The sequence below is a fragment of the Dermacentor silvarum genome, chromosome 1 (assembly GCF_013339745.2).
Source record: "Dermacentor silvarum isolate Dsil-2018 chromosome 1, BIME_Dsil_1.4, whole genome shotgun sequence".
NCBI classification, from domain to species: Eukaryota; Metazoa; Arthropoda; class Arachnida; order Ixodida; family Ixodidae; genus Dermacentor; species Dermacentor silvarum.
The window spans coordinates 243,087,638-243,102,844 of NC_051154.1; the positions used below are offsets into that span (position 1 = coordinate 243,087,638).

At 41.8% G+C, this 15,207-nt stretch overlaps 1 long non-coding RNA gene across 3 annotated transcripts; it reads right to left on the minus strand.

Moving 5' to 3' along the window:
- Positions 1–4,384: 4,384 nt before the first annotated feature.
- LOC125942117 (uncharacterized) lies at positions 4,385–14,982 on the minus strand. 3 transcript variants are annotated; one of them, XR_007464824.1, is made up of 3 exons: positions 14,792–14,982; positions 9,905–10,040; positions 4,385–4,898 (listed from the first exon to the last, which is right to left on the minus strand). It is a non-coding gene; the product is annotated as an uncharacterized LOC125942117 (long non-coding RNA). The 3 variants fall into 3 exon arrangements; XR_007464823.1 differs by having other exon boundaries at positions 14,679–14,982; XR_007464825.1 differs by having other exon boundaries at positions 14,655–14,982.
- Between the last annotated feature and the right edge of the window lie 225 nt (positions 14,983–15,207).

The window sequence follows — 15,207 nt, forward strand, 5'->3', positions numbered from 1 at the left end:
CAACATGTGCAATTGTGCGGTTGAAAAAGGTTGTAACCCACACAGGACAGCATCGCTTGTTCGCAGCGTTATATTTGAACAATGAATATTATGTTGAACGAGTTCCTGCATAGCTCAACAAATCAGAATGCACGAACTCCGTGTTGCGGTCACTAGGCTGAGTGTGGTCACATTTGATGCATTGTAACTTGTTCGGTACTCAAATAATGCAACGTTTTTTTTTTATGCACAGTGGTAGACAACGTCCTGACTTCAACCAGAGTGATTTTCAAAAAAATTAAAAATGGCCTTTTTCAGAAAAGTATTTTAAAATTTCAATGTTTTTGGCAAAGCACTTATGTTTCAGTGCAATTTTTAAATATAACGGTGCTTCACAAAGCAACAAAAATTATTTCGAAACAATGTGAAAACTTAAAAGTTCATGTACACCTAGTTTTATTATCCTCACTTGAATTAGTCAAGAGCAATAAATTCCTCAATTACAGGTATTTTAGTCCATTTGCCATGTTTGTGATTTTTTTTGCAAAATTCCTTCCGTAGTCAAGTGTAATAAAATACTCATAAGGTAGCATTTCACTTGTTCTTTGAGGGAAAAAAATATTGTGATCGAGAAGTGTACCATTGTTTTTCTGCATGCACTCAAAGTTCAGAAATTTCAAAAATGTCAGAAAAGTGTTTTTGATGGCCGAAATTGGGGATTTTTTTTTCAGGCGAACAAAGTTTTTTTCATAACTAAGTTCAGAATCCCTGTTCTGGGCCCAAAACCTGCGCCTAAAGTAAATTTCATCAAAATCGGGAATGGTGACCAGGACCACTTGTTCATTCTTATCTGGATTCACCCTGTAGCTGTACAGACAACCTAACAACCCCAGAGAACCATTCACTACACATTACGAGTAGGGACATCAAGGGTTAGCTGGTGATATGAGCAATAAGTGACTGCCAAAATTTCACTGGATTAGCTTCTGCGACTATGCTATCGGGAAGGCTATTCCATAGCCGTATGGCACGTGGAAGCGCCGATGAGTTAAGTGCGTCAGTATTACCATAGACATGCGTGAAGCTTAGGTTATTGTATAGTCTACATGACGTGTGTGGTACGTTTCTATGCCTAAAAGATTTTGATTAAACTGATACACATATTTACGAAATAAGCACAAGAGGGCTATTTCACGGCGAATTATTTAACTTGTGGTAGAGAAAGAGCGAGTTCAATTTGCATTACGCTTGAGTGATGATTATAATTTTGAGAAATGAAGTGAGCAGCTCTATTTTGGATTGCTTCTAACATAGTAGTTAAATAGTTTTGACAGGGGGACCAGATGGAAGAGGAAAATTCGAGTTGTGGGCGGACCAAAGTTTCGATAGCAAGCTGACAAATGAGAGAAGGCGAGTTTCGAAGGTTTTGACGCAAAAATCCCAATGACCTGGCTGCTTTGGTGCAACGTTAGTAATATGGGGGGGGGGGGGGGGGGGGTCCAGGAGCGGTTTGGAGTGAGGGTGATGCTGAGATACTTAATTGAAAAGACTTCAGATAATCTGCTGCTTTTTATACTGTAGGAAAAATTAGAATTTGCATGCTGTCTGCTAAAAGACAGTGCTTTGCATTTAGCTGAGTGTAAATTCATTAGCTATTTATTGTCACACCAATCGGTAATTAGGTTGAGGTCATCTTGAAGAGTCTGGTGGTATGTAGAACTGTTAATGGGTCGATATATAATGCAATCATCAGCAAATATGCACATACAGGATATGTTATTGGGCAGGTCGTTAATATATATAAGAAACAGTAGGGGGACCAAGTATGCTCCCCTGTGGTACACGTGAGGAAACATTGGAAAGGGAAGAAGAGAAATTGTTAACCACTGTGAATTGCTGCCTGTTCAAAAGAAAATTTAGAAGCCAAGATAGTCAGTGAATCCAGTTTAATGCGGTTAATTTTATAAAGAGGCGACAATGGGCTACGCAGTCAAATGCTTTTGAAAAATCAAGAAAGATGCAGTCAGTTTGTAAGTTTTAGCCCATGCATAAGTGCAGTTCTGTCGTTAATTCCAGTAGTTGTGCCGCGCATGACAAACCTCTTCTGAACCCATGCTGCTTAGTGAAAAAGAAGTTAGATTCCAGGTAATGATAAACATGGCACGTGATATTGCGTTCCATCATTTTACAACAAATGCACGTTAGTGATATGGGTCAATGGTTTCCAACTAGGTTTCTGTCGCCATTTTTAATTTTTGGTACTACTTTGGCGGCCTTCCAATCATTAGGAATCTAACCAGCTGTTAGGGATTGCTGGAAAACATGAAAAAGAATCTTGCTTGAAGCTGAAACTGTATTTTTTATTACTTTGGAATTAATGCTATCGATAGCTGCTGAAGTGGATAGTTTGAGGTTATTAATTAGGTGCACGATACCATCAGTTGTCATGTCTATAGGTGTCATATACTGGTAGTCTAGATCCGTAACCTCGGGCAGATAATCTAAGCTTTCCATCGTGAAAATGGATGAAATTAAAAAACCATTGGAAACTGAGGGACACTCGTTGTCTGGAATAGGAGCACCGTTCGCATTGTGCAAGGTGATGTGATTGTTGCGACTATTAGCAGATAAAATTTGCCAGAATTTCTTGGGGTTAGATTTGATCAGCGAGGGAAGGTCCGGAGAAAAATATTTATCTTTTGCATAAGAAAGAGCTTGGCAGTAGTTTTTTGTGCAGTTGCTATATTTTTCCCTAGCTGACAGGGTGCACAAACGTTTTACGGCTTTATATAAACGCTATTTGGGAGCTTACGAAGATTTTGGGCAAACTATGGATTGATTTTGTCTGCTGTTATTTTTATTAGAGGCACATGTTGGTCAACCAACGCGCATAGCTTGTCTTTGAACATTAACCAATTATCTTCAATAGGCCTTGTGTAGAACGAGGGAAAAAGTGTACAGTTAAATAAGGAATCATGTTCTCGGTTAATTTCGGCATAATTGCCCTTGTTATAATTGCGCATTGTCTTTGTTGTAACTCCCGCAAATTGTAAAGGAACGTTAATGGTTATTTGGATTAAATTGTGGTCACTAAAACCGTCTAGATGGCTAACCTCCCCTGTAGTCTCTGGGGCGTTCGCAAGAATTAGGTCTAACAGGTTAGTGCCTTAAGTCTGTTGATAAATTATAGTATATGGTTAGGTTGATGAAATCTGTTGAGAAACGACATGATGAAGACAACTGCGGCCAGTAAATTAAAGGAAGAAGTCGCCAAGAAGATAAGTGAATTTAGTCGAACAAAGCTGTGTTGCTTTTTCGATGCTAGACCGGAGTTCAGTAGTGAAGCAATGACTGGAGTCAGGAGGGCGGTAACAAATACCAATCAAGACCTTCGCTGAGTAGCTGAGACATATTGCCCACACAACCTCTAGATCAGAATTTGTGTTAACCCTGTGTGAAGTGATTGTTTTTTTAATTGCCAAAAGGACACCGCCGCCCCTTTTATCAGTGCGGTCACAGCGGTATACATTATAGCTGTCCGCTAAGGAAGCGATTTCATTGTTGCAATATCGGGGTGCAGCCAGGTTTCGGTAAGGGCAAAGATGTCACAATCACAGTCGTCAAGATAAGAGGCAAGGTGATCAAGCTTCGACATTACACTTCGAATATTTGCGAATGATAAAGAGAAGGGTGGAGCAATGCGATGCGATTGTGGGGTCCTGGTATTTAGCTATCTGTTCTGTTCCACAACTGAGCCAGAAGTAACATCATATGTGTACATTTTGTTACCAATGCGCAGCCGATTCACTGACCATTTAAGGGGTTTATTGTGTGTTTTTGCATGCTTGATTTAGTTAGCCTTTTAGTTTTTGCGCAGAGGCCAAGATTTGTTCCTTGTCTTTAAAATAAGTCAGCTTAGCAATGATGGGTCAGCGTTTTGTATCTGAGAACTTCCCTAGTCTGTGTGCTCTGTTGAACTGCACACTTGCTGCAGCGATGCCGAGTTTCTCAGAGCAGAAAGCAATTATTTTATTTTCCGTTGTCTGCCAATCTTCCAAAGAACAGTAGACTTGAAGAACACATTCTATTTTCTGTATCATTTTATCTAGATGCGATCTTTTCCATCTGCTCAGAAAAGTTGCGCAATGAGTCAGATCCGCTACCCGAATCACCTGAAGAAATTACCACAGATTTTGTCTCTAGTGCAAGAATTTTCACATTTAGCAATTTATTTCTATTATCGGCCTCTGACTGTTTATCCTTGGTTAACTTGAGATCGGCACGCAGAGTCATGATCACTTCTTTAAGCTCACGCTCCGATTCAGAAGCAGCTGCACGATAATGATTGACTCGATTTAGATATATAACTAGGCTAGCCTGGCCTTCCTCGAGCTTGCGTATTCTTTCCATGTTAGTGACCTGTGCTTGCTCTAGCCAACGTATCTAATGCAGTGGCAAAGGAATCTGCCTCAGCCTTAGTCATTGGACCCGGGTTTAATTCAACGTCACCAGACATCACAAACAACATTTCAAATAAGGCAGAGCACAAGTAGCTTGAAAAATCCAACGAGCACTTAATCACATGAATTAAATCCACTGGGCATGACACCTTAAGCAAGCATTGGTTGCTGGTCTTGAAAGATGCAGCACCGTTCAAGTCACTGACCTGCAACATGCAGTAACTTTGCCATCCTTGCAACGGTGTCGTGCCCGAAGTGGATGGTGGTTGGCCAGCTTTTAAATCCCATGCCGGCGCCTGATGAATGAAATAGTGGCGGATCCATTTTGCCAGGTCCCTAGGCTGATTTTGTCCAGAGTTGGCATCAGGAATGCAGAAGCTGACAAGTCTGTTGTCGATCGTAAGAGCTTATCTGGCAGGAGTCCCATGTTCCGCAATAGAAAAACCATGTAAAGGTAACCTGCAACAGCAGTGGTTGTAAGTTGCAGTGGTGCAGTTGCAGTTGCAGGTTGCAGTGGTGTCGTGCTACAATAAACGGCTTGGAGAAATAATTTGCTGCTAAAGATGGCTGGCCACTGTACAGAGGGCATTTAGAAACTGATTTTTGGCTCCACGTCTAAAAAAAGAAGAAAGGGGGGGGGGGAGGTGTGCAGCAGGAGTGATCCTAACATGTGCAAGTTCAAACCAGTGGTGTATGTGATTTCACAAAGCCGCACATACCAGCTTCTGAGATGAACTACCACAGCTTATGCTGTGACCCTCGGCCTTGCTGCACATGTTGAACTCTAGATCTGAAGTACAGATACGATGACAAATGGGTTAGAACATGAAAGTAAAATGGGACAGTTGCACCTTTCTGATGTAATCCTAAAGTGAGTGATGTTACGTTATTATCTAAGTTGCTGCAGTTTTTCTTTAACCCTTTGACTGCCAGGCTTTTTTTCAATTGCTCTTCAGCCCCTACCAATTTTTTTTCACTTGTTTGTATGGTGGACATTTCTTTCAACTTAAAAACTCGTTCTCCCTCATCGGTTTCTTCCAATTCAGAATTCGTCAATAGTTCACAAATTTCTTTGTCTGTCAAAATATCGACGGACCTGCTGCACTTGTTTGCCATGGCTGCCGTGCTGATACAGAGCGACAGGGCATTGAGACATTTATAGAAGTTTCACTTGCAAGTTCTTATCTGTTTAGATGACTTCTCCATAGATGGCAAAACTGGTATGCAATGTCTTTTTTTTTTTCGTTTCTTTTTTGAACGATTTGCTACTGGAGAGGCATGGAGTGTGCTGAAAACAGAAAGAGTGTATTCACCAGTGGCAGGGGATGTGTGAGAGTGGGTGGCTGAGTTATCTCGGGAGTGGCAGTGAAAGGGTTCGGTTCCTCATGTTAACATGTCATGGACAAGTCTCACTCATCCAGGTGTTTTGTCCAATCTACGCCAATGATGTGCCTCACTCGTGTCAAGGGATTTGTGTGACGAATTGTCTTATTTTTTGTGGGTGCGGTTAGTGTAAACACAGTGGAAGTCTGGCTTCCCTGGGTTTTAAAAATGGCGATGCAGCGATGACAGCTGCCCTATTCAATGCTGGAAATGTGGTGTTGTTGGAAGTTTTTTTTTCACCTCAAGTAAACAAGTGGACCTGGCAAGCTCTAGTGATTCATGTTTGGAGCTTCAACTTCAGACTGACGATTTCGAGAAACATTTCAAGCCTCTGGCAGCCTCTCTCGGTAGGCGCAGATCAACGAAAATGTTTTGCTGCCTCTACCTCAGTAATTTCCCTTCCCGGCATTGCCAGGAATGATGTGTCGCATTGCGTACTACAATAGCACTTAACTTCTGTTACAAAAAAACGTCAAGCCTTTTCTGTGGCCATGACTTTCTACAACTCTAAAATATGAATAAGTTGACAGTAACAGACAACACATAACAAATGAAATGCTGCTATTGCAGTAGTGAAAGCTGGTCACAATAGAGGTTATGCAAATAGTTCGGAAAATTTTGGTGGTTTTCTGAACAATTCGGCATGGAAATGGTTAAGGTCACTCTTAGGCTTGATTTTCTCTGTTGCCCCTTTGCCTAACAGTAACACCAGTGTATTTAAGGACTCTGTTAATACTATATCTAAGTGATGACAGTGCTGCAGTTTATTTCTTCTTGCTCTCCCACCTGTGTCCCTTTTCCATGCAAGGTCACTGTGTAATGAATTTGGGCATTTTGCTTTATCAGTTACCGGCCTCTTCCTCAGCTTTTGTGCACATAAATTTTTTCTTAGTATTGTGCAAGCTCTTAATTGTTGCCCTTGTTTCATTCTTGTCACCAAATTCAGTCTTCACTGCCCTCTTGCCAATATAGCTCTCATCCCTTACTCTGTGGCCAAACGCTCAGTCTTCCCTTTGAACCTCATAGGTTCCAGAATGCATGACTGTGACCTAAAGTGCAGTGCTGCATTTGATTTGAAGTAATACCTCAACAATGGCAGTAGCAACTCCTCTCATCCTGACGGCTATTTATTGAATGGATTGGGCGCAAGGATATACGGTGGTGCAATCTTACGACAGCACACCACTGATGTGGTATGAGGGATAACGTGGCACGCTCCTAATAGTTTGGTTGCCGGTGCTCACATTAATGAAGCATTGTCCGGGTGTGCTCCTGTACATTTCTGTAAGTGCCTTCAAAACAAGGGAAGTTGGTAACTTCCATATGACTGGTCCTGGGTAAACTGCAAGAACACAACACTTTACACGGGTGCCTGGACTAGAATAAAGACATTTGCCTAAATTATTAAATTAGAGACGCTTAATAATGCTTCTCTTTTCTGTACATGCGCCTTATTTAATGTGATTGCTAACTCTATTGATTGCATCAAATGGCAGTTAAATGTTTACATGGTGGTGTGTTTCTAGAATAAAAAAGTGCCAGCAATGCAGGAAGGATTGAAGTATAATACTATCTTTGACTTAGGTGTAGGAAAACTAGAATGTAAAGTCATTTTGAAGAAAATGATATTCTGGGTTAACCTGCAAAATTAAAAAATCTATTTTGTGTGGACAGATAAGGAAAACCTCTGATGAGCAACATTACCAGTACAATTTGTGTGAGGCTTTTTAAACCCGGTGAACCTGACAAAGTACCATGGCACACAAATGTAGTTCAGGAGCTCGAGAAACTTTTCGGTGGACTTGGTGGACCATATGATAAGCCACTTTATTCTTCCACACACAGCTCGGCGATTAAACAAAACTTTTTTAATGGCAAACTAGATGTAACGCCGACATCTAACAAGCAAGCATGTTTGCTCAGATTTCACCATCTTTAGTGGATAACTGTAATTTAAAAATGCAACACTGAAAGCGTGAATATGTTAAGCCGCTGTTGCTTTGCCTAATAGAGCTACCATGGGAAGCATGCTGCACTTTCCAAAGAGTACAAGTACTTTGAAGGGGCCCCTACAGGTGGAGCGACCAGTGCTGTGCACAGGGGTATACACAAAAAGTGGCTTCCTGCTGCAAGAACAGTAATAATATTTGGTCCAGATTTCTCATGATGGCATTGTCTATTGACCAAGTGCATGGGGTTATTTAACATGTTCAAAAGTGTTGCAGGGTGCCTTTGAGTGTTTACTGCATTCCTCTTTTAGCAATTGCCAGGCTTGTGTAGTTTAGAGACATCCTTGTGAAATACAATGAGGTACAAGCTTTATCACTATCATTGTGAAATGAATGGAACAATATGCCTCCTTGGAAGATTGTCGAGCTTGATCAGTGTTTAATCATGATAACGAGCCCATCCATAGTTGTAGGACTCCACTATTCATGTAATGACGATGACTCTAAACACGTAGAAAAAAACTGTATATATAATAGGTATTTCTGTAAAAGCCGTAAGGGTGGTTGTAAGGGTGTAAGGCCAAACTTTAAAAATATGCAAATGCTACGTAGCTGGACAGAACCAAGGTAATGTTGTTTGCCATCGCTTGGAGATACTCAGAATATTTTTTGCATTCCGCCTAATTGGTCTTACTTAATTAATCTACTTATCAATTATTATAGTTAGATGAAAAGTGTCAATGATAAAATTGTACAGAAATATGAAAAACGCCCGATACACTTTTTCTTTACTCAATATGTGCTACAAAAGTGTTTTTCCGAGCGTGAAAGAAGTCCATGAATACACACAAAATTGCCGCACGACTGGCCACTCGAGGCACTTTGCGTGTATTCGCAGGCATCTTTCAGGCTCGGAAAAACACTTTTATGTAGCACGTAGTGAGCAACGGAAAGTTGTATTGGGAGTTTTTTATATTGCTCTAACATTTTCTCATTGACACTTTCCATCTAACTATATTAATTGATAAGTTGATGAATTAAGACCAATTATCTAATTAGGAAAAATGCAAAAAACATTCTGAGTATCTTCAAGCGACGGCAAACAACATTACCTTGGTTCTGTCCAGCTACGAGGCATTCACATATTTTTCAATCTTTTTGCCTGATAATTGGGACACCCTGTATAAACATTGTATAAACTACATCGTATATACATATGTAGCTCTTTGATTTCAACCAAATTTATGAAGGGCATACTTATTTTTTGTCACATTACTAACATATATCAGACAAATGAAAACAAGCCTTGCTACTTTTCGTTGCGAAGACTGAATTGTTGACATTGCCCCTAATCTGTTCGATCGTCATACTTCAGAGGCACTGGATGTTTAAACAGTTGTGCAGTGATCCTTCTTCATAACATTATACTACAGGCAGATGGAAATAGGTATGATTCAATGGAAATTATACATAAAATTTTGTGACTTGCACGTGGCACAAGCATGGCAGAGCTTGTAACGGAAAAGAAAAAATAGGGATCTATCTAGTACTGATCAACTGCCTTGGTGGCATTGGCGTCTAGTGCCATCTAGCATCAATTCAGGTAGATTATGACAAAGCAGTGGATGTCTCTGGCCCGTGGATTTTATGCATTCAATGGTCTGGTGTTTATAACATTTTATTAGTTTTGCCCAGCATGCCTCTCTTTCAAAGACCTATTGGTGGAGTTATGGAGATTGCATTTTGACAGTGCACTAGCATGAGGTTCCAAATAAGGTGTTGACAGGACAATGTGTAAAAGGTGGAATGTACACAGTTGCTGACACCTCTAAAAGTTCTCTGAATCACCCCCTGACCTAGCTGAGTAAACACATTCTGTGGGTAGAGCACAGAGGTTGTGAACGTTTCAGTCAAGTTTTGTAGTCTTATGTAGCATGTGGAGCTAACAAGCAGAACGTAGCTCCTTTCCTTTTCAAAGACAGAACTACATGTAATTTTTGCAACTTCCTGTCAGATGCTAGCTGGCATCGGGCAGCATCACGCAGACAGATACAAGCCATTGGGTAATTGTTTGTATAGCATGCATACTTTCCCGATCTGCCAAAGATTACTAGGAAAACGTGAAGGTGGTACCGGTTAATGTATCCTGCCCATCCCATCGCCACTCCTTTGCAGCTTTGGGGCTGTCGCTTTTGTCAGAGGCCACTGATTCTCGTTGTCAGTAAGTGCAACACCTCAGCATTGTGTACCCTCTTGGAGCTGTGATGACCTGAAATAGAGGTTACCATAAGCATGACACAGTAGGAAACAGTATAAAGGAAAAGAATAAACAAAAGTGATTTAAGCATAAACAATGTGACATGACCAGGGGAAAAGCTGCTGGAGAAGATGGAAAAACAGTAGATTTAATCAAAGATGGTGGAGATATCATGCTTGAAAAGCTTGCGGCCCTTTATACGCAATGCTTCACAACTTCAAGTGTACCAGAGAGCTGGAAGAACGCCAACATTATACTAATCCATAAGAAGGGAGACGTTAAAGAATTGAAGAGTTATAGACCCATTAGCTTGCTTTCAGTATTGTATAAAATATTCACTAAGATAATTTCCAATAGAATCAGGGCAACACTTGACTTCAGCCAACCAAGAGAACAGGCTGGCTTCAGGAAGGTATATTCTACAATCATATCCATGTCATCAATCAGGTAATCGAGAAATCTGCGTAGTACAATCAACCTCTCTATATGGCTTTCATAGATTATGAAAAGGCATTTGATTCAGTAGAGATACCAGCAGTCATAGAGGCATTGTGTAATCAAGGAGTACAGGAAGCATACGTGAATATCTTAGCAAATATCTACAAGGATTCCACAGCTACCTTGGTTCTCCACAAGAAAAGTAGAAAGTTACCTATCAAGAAAGGGATCCAGGCAAGGAGACACAATCTCTCCAATGCTATTCACTGCATGCTTAGAAGAAGTATTCAAGCTCTTAGACTGGGAAGGCTTAGGAGTGAGGATCAACGGCGAATATCTCGGCAACCTTCGGTTTGCAGATGACATTGTCCTATTCAGCAACAATGGAGACGAATTACAACAAATGATTGAGGACCTTCATCGAGAAAGTGCAAGAATTGGGTTGAAGATTAATATGCAGAAGACAAAGATAATGTTCAATAGCCTGGCAAGGGAACAAGAATTCAGGATCGCCATTCAGCCTCTAGAGTCTGTAAAGGAGTATGTTTATCTAGGTCAATTACTCACAGGGAACCCTGATCACGAGAAAGAAATTTACAGAAGAAAAAATTGGGTTGGAGTGCATACGGCAGGCATTGCCAAATCCCGACTGGGAGCTTCCCACTATCATTGTAAAGAAAAGTATACAATCATTGCGTTCTACCGGTGCTAACATATGGGGCAGAAACTTGGAGGTTAACAAACAAGCTCGAGAACAAGTTAAGGGCCGCACAAAGAGCGATGGAACGAAAAATTTTAGGAGTAACGTTAAGAGACAGGAAGAGAGCGGTGTGGATCAGACAACAAACGGGGATAAACGATATTCTAGTTGGCATTAAGCGGAAGAAATGGAGCTGGGCAGGCCATGTAATGCTTAGGATGGATAACTGATGGACCATTAGGGTTAGAGAATGGATACCAAGAGAAGGGAAGTGCAGTTGAGGTCGGCAGAAAACCAGATGGGGTGATGAAGTTAGGAAATTTGCAGCCGCAAGTTGGAATACGCTAATGCAAGACAGGGATAATTCGAGATCGCAGGGAGAGGCGTTCGTCCTGCAGTGGACATAAAATATAGGCTGATGATGATGATGATGAATGTACTATTGGTGTCACACCTGCTGATGTGAACCAATGAGTTGAGGTGAATGGGGGAAAGCAAATGTTGCACTCCTAATATATCTGTTCATATTAGGTCTCTCGCTAATTAATTTTGGAACATACTCCTTAAAAGGCACTCTGCTCATTATGTTCCTCAGATTTCAGGGCCCTTTTAGGTTCTTTTGTTTTTAGTTATCCTTTCAAGTACCACGAAGCCTTTATAAGCAGGGTTGGATTAAAGAATCAAAGCAGGTGGGGGGCCATGCCTAGTGGCTCTTCTGGGGGCTGCCACTCTCCTGTATGTTGATGAATGGGGGCTCATATCTTATAATGTCAAAATTGAGGCTCAGGCGTACAGCACCCTTAGTTCCCCCCTCTGCTTGTCTTTTGGTATCTGCATGACAATCGTAACAATGTGTTATATTATTTTTATTTATTTACAAGGTCACTATCAACAGGCACCAAGCTTTGCAAATTCGAGGGACCAGACTTGCATTGCAACAGAGGTATGGATTGCTTGTAGGACGAATGTTTTCATGAAGATCAGCACCTTGCCCAAATCATTTCAATATATACATGGCAGAGCAAAAGCAGCAGAACAGCATTTCAAATGCAGCTCAACCAACCATAAAATGCTTCCTGTTTCTGCAACACATTCCTTGAAACAAATATTTCTGCAAGCAATTTTGCACCATTTTGCAGTGCACTGAATGGTAGTCCTTTCTGTTGACACGTAGCACTTATCATAAAAAACCAGAGGTGATACTGCACTTTAGTCAGACCAGTTGTGCACATTTGCACCTAGTAATGCTACAAATTGCTGCTGAGGCAGAAGGCCTAAATCTATTTAATCTGTGTAGGAGACTAACTAGGGGTGGTGAACAGTATTGTTCTCTATCACCAAAGCTGTATATACTATGCAGCTCCTTTTGACGCTGCAAATACCACTTGATGTGATAGCATTTGTGATGTGATAGTGCTGCTTTTTTTTATGCATTTCTGGTAATTTCACCGAAGGCATTTCTTATGTAAAAAAAAAAAAAAAAGCAAGGGAACACAAAGTAGGTCCATTGGCATTTGAAGGCTTCCCCAACCAGTGACTCTGTGGTACATTAATTGTAGCTGCAAGATTCTTCTGTACATAGTTTTGACACGTCCATCTATCCACAAAGCACTGGCATTCACATTTGAGCCTCATCAGTATTGCAGCGGTTATCTTTGTCATCCTGCCCAATGCAAAGGAAGCTATTAATTGTACTTTTGAGCAGAACGTTGAGTAAGTTTCACACAAAAGGCTGCTTTTCCCCCAGCATGCTGTGCTTTGAATACGCTGTTGACTGTAATGGTATGTGACAATTACGCAAAGCGAGTCCCGTCAACACTGAGCATGGCCAGAGAAAAACCACGAACAAGAACAAATGGGAGTGGTTCTGGCACAAGCATGAGGGCATATCAATGGATGGAGCATGCAGTCATGAGCAGTAGGGAATGTATGCATACAGTACACTAGGCATACTGGTAGCGAAAGCTTTGTAAGGGAATAATTTTATGTGTTCGGAACTGGTGCTGATAGTAAACTAAATATCTCCACGTTTCCGTGACCTGATATTCGTATAACTCATGAATGCCAGAGAGGCTCTTCACAAAATAGCGTCATGCACCTGTCCCTCCACACTGAGTTCGGCAAAGCACGCCCCGCGGTCACGCACTACGCGCACGAACAGCCAAAATCGCCGGTTGTGGGGACGAGAAGGGAAAGGAAAGGTTGGCGCTATCTTCTGCAGCCCTTGAGCTCACAGCACAAGGGGTAGTTTAAAAAGGGAATAGGTGAGGGATTTCCCTAGAGAGGGATTTGCCGGAGAGGCACAAAATTTCCCTAACCTCCTGACCAGCATATTTACTGCACTCCCTCGCCGATACCCAGCTTTCGTGTGTGTGTGCGTGCCAACGCCAAGAAGGAACGTAAAGGGTGTTGGAAGGATGCGCAGGCGAGGGGGGGGGGGGGGGGGGTGACACCCACAAAAGAAATAAGTGAACGAGTATGTGACGATGTACAGAATTAATATATATTTATATATAGTATATGCCAAATTGCATAACAGTGGTCCTGAGCTGAACTTCTCGAAGCGGCAGACATTAGTTGCACGAGAAATCAAAACGCATAATTAATAAAAAACGATCGCCAATTTTTTAACTAATTACTTTACGGCAGATATGTCAATTTAAGAATTGCAGCCGGTGTGTTTGCAGAGCATATTCACATGGAACGAAATCTGAGAATGGCAAATGTTTCGAGATGTGTACCAGCAAACTTGAGATAAAAGTGCAATGTTGTTCAACTTACTTTTCTTCACAATGGCGTTTCTAACTGGAAACAACTATGGTTTTACGTCGCAGACTTTGGCAATGCATATCTTGAAAGTGACATCATCCTGAAAATTCGTTCCAAGTGGAAACATCGCCTTGCGATCTCACCAGCTACAATTCGTACAAATTATGAACACACTTTATTATTGAAGTTTGTTAATTTGTCAGTTATTCATTTAGATTTTTTGTGCATGTAATGTACGCCTCTGAGTAATCCGCTTAAAGGAATGAAATGCAAAGCAGTTAAGTCGTCCCTGCAGCATCGCCTTTGATCCGTCAGCGTTCGCTCCTTTTGTTGCTGTCGCTCTGCGATGATCGGCTGGCTCTGATCACCCGGCGTCATCGCCTTCACCCAACTCCGAGCACTCTCATCGCCGCTCTCCGACGTTTGAATTTCCGCTGCATAAAGGGATTAAAATCAGGATTGAAGTCAGGAATGCTGTGTTTTCCCTCTGCTCCTATCTCCCAGCGAGAACGCGCACACCAGCTGAACGTGCTCTCCTCTTTCGATAGCGAACCGTACTCAGCGCACTGCTTGGCACAGAAACGACAGCCTTTAGCGCATAGTCTGCTGTCTCAATTACAGTTTTCTACAGCGTTTCCACGCTCTGGTGACATATTTTAGCGCCTTCGCATTTTATACTTCCACGCACACTTCACTTGAGTGCTACCCCTCGGCGATACCGGATCAGAAGTGACCTGACGTACTGGTAGGCCAATGACACGACAGGCACGTTGGCTGGCCGAGTTCAAAGACAGTTTCTTTAAACCGAAAGGAGACACTCGGACTCATCGACGAGCCTCGATCCACAAATAATCACCCCAACTCTCGGGCCAGCAGGATTGCAGGAGTGAGGATTGCAGCACTGATGAGGCGCATTGTGGGTAGTCCATGACAGTACTTGTATGTCTCCCAAGCCCATCCCAAACCTCGGCACGGTGCTAACCACTGGAGCTAACCATGCAGGAAAGTGGTAACGGTAGAGCCGGTGGTGGTGCACAGTTGATTCACTCCTACTGTACCTACAGGGCGGGACCATACCACAGAACACCCATGACCATACTACCGGACATCCGAAGCCATGTGGCCATAACCAAGCCGACCAAGGAGCCAGAACTGTGATGCCAACGTAACAAATGATTTGAAATAATTAAAACGCGCTGCACTACAGCTAGCTAATTCATTTTGACTTTTTTTTTTTGCATACTGTATGCCCGGTGTTTTCACCTGAGTTCA